The sequence below is a fragment of the Rhipicephalus microplus genome, chromosome 2 (genome assembly GCF_043290135.1).
Source record: "Rhipicephalus microplus isolate Deutch F79 chromosome 2, USDA_Rmic, whole genome shotgun sequence".
NCBI classification, from domain to species: domain Eukaryota; kingdom Metazoa; phylum Arthropoda; class Arachnida; order Ixodida; family Ixodidae; genus Rhipicephalus; species Rhipicephalus microplus.
The window spans coordinates 60,082,201-60,089,985 of NC_134701.1; the positions used below are offsets into that span (position 1 = coordinate 60,082,201).

The 7,785-nt window shown below is 44.0% G+C and overlaps 5 non-coding genes across 5 annotated transcripts; 3 read left to right on the forward strand and 2 right to left on the reverse strand.

Moving 5' to 3' along the window:
* Positions 1-663: 663 nt before the first annotated feature.
* On the reverse strand, positions 664-736 carry TRNAT-CGU (transfer RNA threonine (anticodon CGU)). Its single transcript has one exon. It is a non-coding gene; the product is annotated as a tRNA-Thr (tRNA).
* A 382-nt stretch (positions 737-1,118) lies between these two features.
* On the reverse strand, positions 1,119-1,191 carry TRNAT-CGU (transfer RNA threonine (anticodon CGU)). The gene has a single exon. It is a non-coding gene; the product is annotated as a tRNA-Thr (tRNA).
* A 133-nt stretch (positions 1,192-1,324) lies between these two features.
* On the forward strand, positions 1,325-1,397 carry TRNAT-CGU (transfer RNA threonine (anticodon CGU)). Its single transcript has one exon. It is a non-coding gene; the product is annotated as a tRNA-Thr (tRNA).
* A 382-nt stretch (positions 1,398-1,779) lies between these two features.
* On the forward strand, positions 1,780-1,852 carry TRNAT-CGU (transfer RNA threonine (anticodon CGU)). The gene has a single exon. It is a non-coding gene; the product is annotated as a tRNA-Thr (tRNA).
* Positions 1,853-2,689: 837 nt separating this feature from the next.
* On the forward strand, positions 2,690-2,762 carry TRNAT-CGU (transfer RNA threonine (anticodon CGU)). The gene has a single exon. It is a non-coding gene; the product is annotated as a tRNA-Thr (tRNA).
* Positions 2,763-7,785: the final 5,023 nt, after the last annotated feature.

Genomic DNA, 7,785 nt, shown 5'->3' on the forward strand with positions numbered 1-7,785 from the left:
ACAACCTAAACACACCAAGTCTGCCAGTACGAGACCCTCGTTCAATGAAATAAGGGAAAGAAGTGTATACCTAAGGGCTCGTTTTTCCGTGTTTTAACACAATAATAATGAGATATAACAGACAGTAATGCCAAGGAATGTACAGGGGAAGTTATTAAAACCAATGGAATGTAAATAAGAAGAAAGAAAAGTGGATGAAAAAATTACCAACTGTGAGCAGGAATCGAACTTATGACCTTCGAATTACGCGTTCGATGCTCTAACCACTGAGCTATCACAGCGGCCCTCCCTCCATCCACTTTTTTGGGTTTATCTGTGAATTTAGAAGTAGGAGCGACAAGCAGCGCCATCTATAAGCCAAACAACGAGTGTGAAAACACTCTTATGCGCATGTTTGGCGTCACGTAGCACGTGAACTTATTATGAGCGGGCAGCTGATTAATTGTCCCTCTTATACAACCTAAACACACCAAGTCTGCCAGTACGAGACCCTCGTTCAATGAAATAAGGGAAAGAAGTGTATACCTAAGGGCTCGTTTTTCCGTATTTTAACACAATATTAATGAGATATAACAGACAATAATGCCAAGGAATGTAGAGGGGAAGTTATTAAAACCAATGGAATGTAAATAAGAAGAAAGAAAAGTGGATGAAAAAATTACCAACTGTGAGCAGGAATCGAACCTACGACCTTCGAATTACGCGTTCGATGCTCTAACCACTGAGCTATCACAGTGGCCCTCCCTCCATCCACATTTTTGGGTTTATCTGTGAATTTAGAAGTAGGAGCGACAAGCAGCGCCATCTATAAGCCAAACAACGAGTGTGAAAACACTCTTATGCGCACGTTTGGCGTCACGTAGCACGTGAACTTACTATGAGCGGGCAGCTGATTAATTGTCCCTCTTATACAACCTAAACACACCAAGTCTGCCAGTACGAGACCCTCGTTCAATGAAATAAGAGAAAGAAGTGTATACCTAAGGGCTCGGTTTTCCGTGTTTTAACACAATATTAATGAGATATAACAGACAGTAATGCCAAGGAATGTACAGGGGAAGTTATTAAAACCAATGGAATGTAAATAAGAAGAAAGAAAAGTGGATGAAAAAATTACCAACTGTGAGCAGGAATCGAACCTACGACCTTCGAATTACGCGTTCGATGCTCTAACCACTGAGCTATCACAGCGGCCCTCCATTCACTTTTTTGGGTTTATCTGTGAATTTAGAAGTTCACACTCGTTGTTTGGCTTATAGATGGCGCTGCTTGTCGCTCCTACTTCTAAATTCACAGATAAACCCAAAAAAGTGAATGGAGGGCCGCTGTGATAGCTCAGTGGTTAGAGCATCGAACGCGTAATTCGAAGGTCGTAGGTTCGATTCCTGCTCACAGTTGGTAATTTTTTCATCCACTTTTTTTTCTTCTTATTTACATTCCATTGGTTTTAATAACTTCCCCTGTACATTCCTTGGCATTACTGTCTGTTATATCTCATTAATATTGTGTTAAAACACGGAAAAACGAGCCCTTAGGTATACACTTCTTTCCCTTATTTCATTGAACGAGGGTCTCGTACTGGCAGACTTGGTGGGTTTAGGTTGTATAAGAGGGACAATTAATCAGCTGCCCGCTCATAATAAGTTCACGTGCTACGTGACGCCAAACATGCACATAAGAGTGTTTTCACACTCGTTGTTTGGCTTATAGATGGCGCTGCTTGTCGCTCCTACTTCTAAATTCACAGATAAACCCAAAAAAGTGGATGGAGGGAGGGCTGCTGTGATAGCTCAGTGGTTAGAGCATCGAACGCGTAATTCGAAGGTCGTAGGTTCGATTCCTGCTCACAGTTGGTAATTTTTTCATCCACTTTTCTTTCTTCTTATTTACATTTCATTGGTTTTAATAACTTCCCCTGTACACTCCTTGGCATTACTGTCTGTTATATCTCATTAATATTGTGTTAAAACACGGAAAAACGAGCCCTTAGGTATACACTTCTTTCCCTTATTTCATTGAACGAGGGTCTCGTACTGGCAGACTTGGTGTGTTTAGGTTGTATAAGAGGGACAATTAATCAGCTGCCCGCTCATAATAAGTTCACGTGCTACGAGACGCCAAACATGCGCATAAGAGTGTTTTCACACTCGTTGTTTGGCTTATAGATGGCGCTGCTTGTCGCTCCTACTTCTAAATTCACAGATAAACCCAAAAAAGTGGATGGAGGGAGGGCCGCTGTGATAGCTCTGTGGTTAGAGCATCGAACGCGTAATTCGAAGGTCGTAGGTTCGATTCCTGCTCACAGTTGGTAATTTTTTCATCCACCTTTCTTTCTTCTTATTTACATTCCACTGGTTTTAATAACTTCCCCTGTACATTCCTTGGCATTACTGTCTGTTATATCTCATTAATATTGTGTTAAAACACGGAAAAACGAGCCCTTAGGTATACACTTCTTTCCCTTATTTCATTGAACGAGGGTCTCGTACTGGCAGACTTGGTGTGTTTAGGTTGTATAAGAGGGACAATTAATCAGCTGCCCGCTCATAATAAGTTCACGTGCTACGTGACGCCAAACATGCGCATAAGAGTGTTTTCACACTCGTTGTTTGGCTTATAGATGGCGCTGCTTGTCGCTCCTACTTCTAAATTCACAGATAAACCCAAAAAAGTGGATGGAGGGAGGGCCGCTGTGATAGCTCAGTGGTTAGAGCATCGAACGCGTAATTCGAAGGTCGTAGGTTCGATTCCTGCTCACAGTTGGTAATTTTTTCATCCACTTTTCTTTCTTCTTATTTACATTCCATTGGTTTTAATAACTTCCCCTGTACATTCCTTGGCATTACTGTCTGTTATATCTCATTAATATTGTGTTAAAACACGGAAAAACGAGCCCTTAGGTATACACTTCTTTCCCTTATATATATATATATATATATATGAGGTCTAACAGACAATAATGCCAAGGAGTGTATAGGGGAAGTTATTAGAACCAATGTAATGTAAATAAGAAGAAAGAAACGTCGGTGAAAAAATAACCAGCCGTAAGCAGGAATCGAACCTACGACCTTCGAATAACGCATTCGATCCTCTACCAATGAGCTATTACGGCTCAGTGGTAGAGCTCACTGGGCGCCTCCTTTCACTCTTCTTTCGCCTTCCCCCTTCATCTCTCTCTCTTTTCTCCTTTAGGATGTCTGCGGTCTGTGTATCCTTCCTTTCACTAACGCCTTGTTCCCGACCAGACGGCGCCTCCTGGCTTTGGCGGTTCGGTGGGGCGGAAAAAGAGCTTTTTAAAGAAGTTTATCACTCCGCGTCCCGTCGACATCTCGTCGTAGAAAGAGGGGCGCCGTGTATTGCCGCAGAGGCTGGCAAGCGGGTGCAATGGCAATTCTTGCCCGCTTATGGATTACGCGTCCAGTAGGGGCCTCCCGACTCTGCACAGGGTTGCTGTTGGGCATGCCATGTTTGGCACAATTGTTTGGATAGTGAGGTAATAACAGAAACAGACGACAGCTGTACTTAGGAAGAGTAGTTACACTTGGAATTATTTTGAGTTCTCGATTGCCCTTCGCAGCTGCAGTGCCGTGCACTCAGTCATTTTTCATTATTGCCGTTATTGTTTTCTAATGCTTTAATAACTGCAGGTGTACCAGTATTCTCCCTTATTCCTCTATCGAGGGTGTTAAATTGCTGGCTAAGGTATGACTTTCGTTGTTCACGTTCTCGGTTTGATTTAAATCCCGTCTCTAAGAGCGTTACTGATAGTTTCTCGAATGCATGGTCGGAAAGACTGAGATGTTTTGATAGGGGTAGATTTGGGGCTAATTTCGCTTGGGCTCTGTGATTATTGAAGCGAATCCTAAATGGTGTTTCTGTCCGATGGACTGCATACTGCACACCTTGCATTCGAGTAGGTATACCACATTAAAGGAATCGCATGTTAGGTTTCCTCGTATGTTAATCGAAAACTTGGATTGTGTGCTGGTTGCTTTGTGTGTTTCTCGCATGGCTTTACATACAAGACATCGTGACTTTAAACAAGGTCGGCATGAATTATTGGAAGGTGATGTGTTAATTTGAGATTGGACAAGTGTGTCTTTGAGGTTGCGTGGTCGTCGGTAAACAACGCCAGGAGCGGATGGTAATGCGCGTTTTAGACGTTCACTTTGTTCCAGAATGTTGTAATGCCGTTTGAGGATTTTGTTTACATTGGGGAAATTTGTGTTGTAAGTTAAGAAGAGGTTTGTTCGTTGTGGGTCTTCTTGCGGTAGTCGCTTCATAAGTAAGTCATCACGCTTCAGTTTTCTCGCTTTTTGAACGGCGTCATCAATTACATGAGGGCGGTATTTCTGTTTATCGAGCAGAAGTTTTAGCCTCTTTGAGCTCGTGTCAAAATCAGCGTCTCTTGAGCAGATTTGCTTAAACCGGTGAGCCTGGCTGTATGGAATACTGTTTTACAGTGGCGCGGGTGATCGCTTTGGTAATGGAGGTATTGTTGTCGATCCATTGGTTTGCAATATAGGGTTGTAGAAAGCTTGTCATGTTCTATCGTTGTGGTAACATCAAGAAAATTTACGGTTGCTTGCGAGTAGGTGTATGTGAAGTGTATGTTCGGATGTACAGCATTGTAAGTGTCCATAAAGCTGAAAAGTTCATCCTCGCTGTGGGTCCAAATACGAAAGATGTCGTCTATGTATCTTCTGGATAACAGTGGTTTCAAGGAACTTTGTGCAAGAAACTCCGATTGTAGCGTTCCCATAAATATGTTGGCACAATTGGGTGCCATTTTGGTGCCCATAGCAATCACGCTGATTTGTCGAAAATACTCTTGGTTAAATTCGAATGAATTTACCAAGATATATATATATATATATATATATATATATATATATATATATATATATATATATATATATATATATATATATATATATATATATATATATATATATATATATATATATATATATATATATGTTGTTGCCCTGACGAAGGCCGGTCCCCGGCCGTAACGTTGGCAATAAAGCATCGTTTTTCGTTTGCTCGTTTGCTTCTTCTGTTGACTTATAACTCGACTGGAATCCAGGAAACTTTCATGAAATAAATAAATAAATAAATAAATAAATAAATATATATATATATATATATATGTGTGTGTGTGTGTGTGTGTGTGTGTGTGTGTGTGTGTGTGTGTGTGTGTGTGTGTGTGTGTGTGTGTGTGTGTGTGTGTGTGTGTGTGTGTGTGTGTGTGTGTGTGTGTGTGTGTGTGTGTGTCGAACTAGTTTTAGTGCAGAGAGCTTCAAGTGAAACCGCAGACAGTCACAGACACGACATGGATGTCCACAGTCTAGAGACAGCAACTCTCGCTGAAATCAAGCGTTCTCACCACTGACAGCTCTATGGGCACATCGTCATTGACGTAGGCCTTCATCGCTGGCGAGCCCAGGGTTCCAATCTTTGGCTACTTTTTGCCGATTTGGTTACCATTATAGGCCTGCGGCGCTAGCAAGAGGCTACTTGACTACTTTTTGGCTAGTTTCTTCGTAGGTCAATTAAGCCCAGGTTAATGATATCTCCTTACGCCACTGCCACTGGCACGCTCCACTATGAAGCGTCAAAATGCGTGGTGACCAAGAAGTGTCTGCAGCTACCGAAAAAAAAAGAATTTGATGCTTGCACCACACAAAAGGAAGTGCTTTAGAATAAAAGACCAGGACTCTGGGTCATCCACAAGCGCTGCATGGCGCCTCATTTCGCTGACCGCCTATTGCTTATTGCAACTTTAAACAGTAATTGGAAGTGAACAGGAGAACACATAGTGATCCGAAACCAGGACACTATGCCTCATCAGCATCAAAACTTCGTTTTCTGACATGAGCTGCTCGCGTCACTTTGGGTATCGTGCTTAGAGTTTGGGACGGCTTAGTGCTCTCCCATAGTTGAGTAACGAGTACTCTGAATCGTTAAATCATCTTCGAAAAGAGAAACTACCTCCACTGCCGAAAACCGATTTCAAGGTCATCATTAGACCGAGGGATGGACTCAACATCAGTCAATTAAGCACGCATCAGATGGCGTGCGCTATAACTATGGCATGTGGTAACCCAGACATCTGCAACGAAAGCAACCTGCTCATACGGCTGCGCAATGGATCGCCATAATCAGCACGCCAAGCATGGAGACCGCCAACATTGTGCAGAGCCTTCGAAGTCTACGTTTTGGTGCGAAAGACTATGCAGTGATGGCTTACGTAGCCGCGCCGGACAACTCGTGCAAGGGTGTGATTCACGGACTTGACGCTGGGACCACGCCAACCGAATTACTGGCCCATCTTCGGGTGCGTACCCAAGGAGTGAAAATACTTTACGCAAGAATACTTAGAAAATCCCAAAGTGCCGTCATTACCTTCGAGGGCAAGATCGTCCCGCGCTATGCTTACTACTACGGTGGTGAAACACGATGCTACCTCTATCGATCATCGCGGCAAGTTTGCTATATATGCTTCAAGCCTGGGCATAGGGCAGACGTATGCCCAACACCAGACGCTGTTGTCTGCTAAAATTGCACCGAGCCAGTCATAGAGGACGGACACACTTGTGAGCCCCGGTGCGCACTATGCAAAGATGCGCACCCTACGCGGGCAAAGGAGTGCAAGGAACGCCTCAGGAGACTGAGAAGCCCACGACCAAGAACAAAAGAGCGGACGGCCGCCGGAGCACAAGGCGCCGATGGACACGGCTGGGCCCGGAAACGCTGGTTCGGCAGGGATGGAAGCTCACCATCCAGGTCCCGATCAGCATCGAAACCACGTTCATGGTCGAGATCGGCGTCCAAAACCCGCCAGGCTCCAGAAAACAAGAAAAAGCAGCAGAAGAAACCCTCCACCAGGAAGGAAGACGACGGTATGGTGAGGAGGAAAGCGCCTTTTTTCTCTGCCTCTCCCACTGCTCCAAACAACACGAATACAAAGACAGTAATAATCGGTAATAATGGCAGTGCGCCACCTAACAACGAAGTAAAAGATTTAAGGCAGACTATTCAGACACTCAGGGCAGAAAACGCCGAACTGTGGCAGAAACTAAACGATCTCATAGATGAACTGAAGGCCCTGAGAACAGAACAGACCAATGCTTACCCCCAATCAGACTTAACGCTGACAACCACTGTAGGGCACCAGGAATTCACAACTACCATAGGTGTCATAAAAAATGCCCTAGCAAATCTTGGCAAACTCATCTCTAACATCCAAGATGAGGCGCGCAAGGATAGAGAACGTCTGGTGCAACTCACGGCCATGAAATCCAGAGGCAAACCCTATGCTCGGCCATCACCAGAGTATGGCGAGCAGCCGTAAATGCTCGGTCAAGTTGAAAACCCTCGAAATATGGCAGTGGAACTGTTGTGGAATCCGTCGAAAGCAAGGTCTTCTGAATCAATACATCAATAAATGCACAACTCCACCAGACATCATCGCCCTCCAGGAAACCGGCTGCTCACCGAAACTCATTGGCTTTTCAGTTTATGAGGGTCTTGGCCAAAGTAAGGTCGCTACTTTGGTTGCCAAAGCGGTCACCGCAATTAGACATGACATCGATGCAACAGACATTGGCCACGTTCTCATTGAAATCCTAACGAAACAAAGAACCAACGAAAGCATATTTCTCCTCAATATCTACAGCCCACCAAGCCAGCGGAAAACCAACTTCAGCTCCCTTCTGCGCAAGGCAGAACAAGCAGCAGGCAAAAATGGTTTTGTCATCCTTGGAGACTTTAATGCGCGGC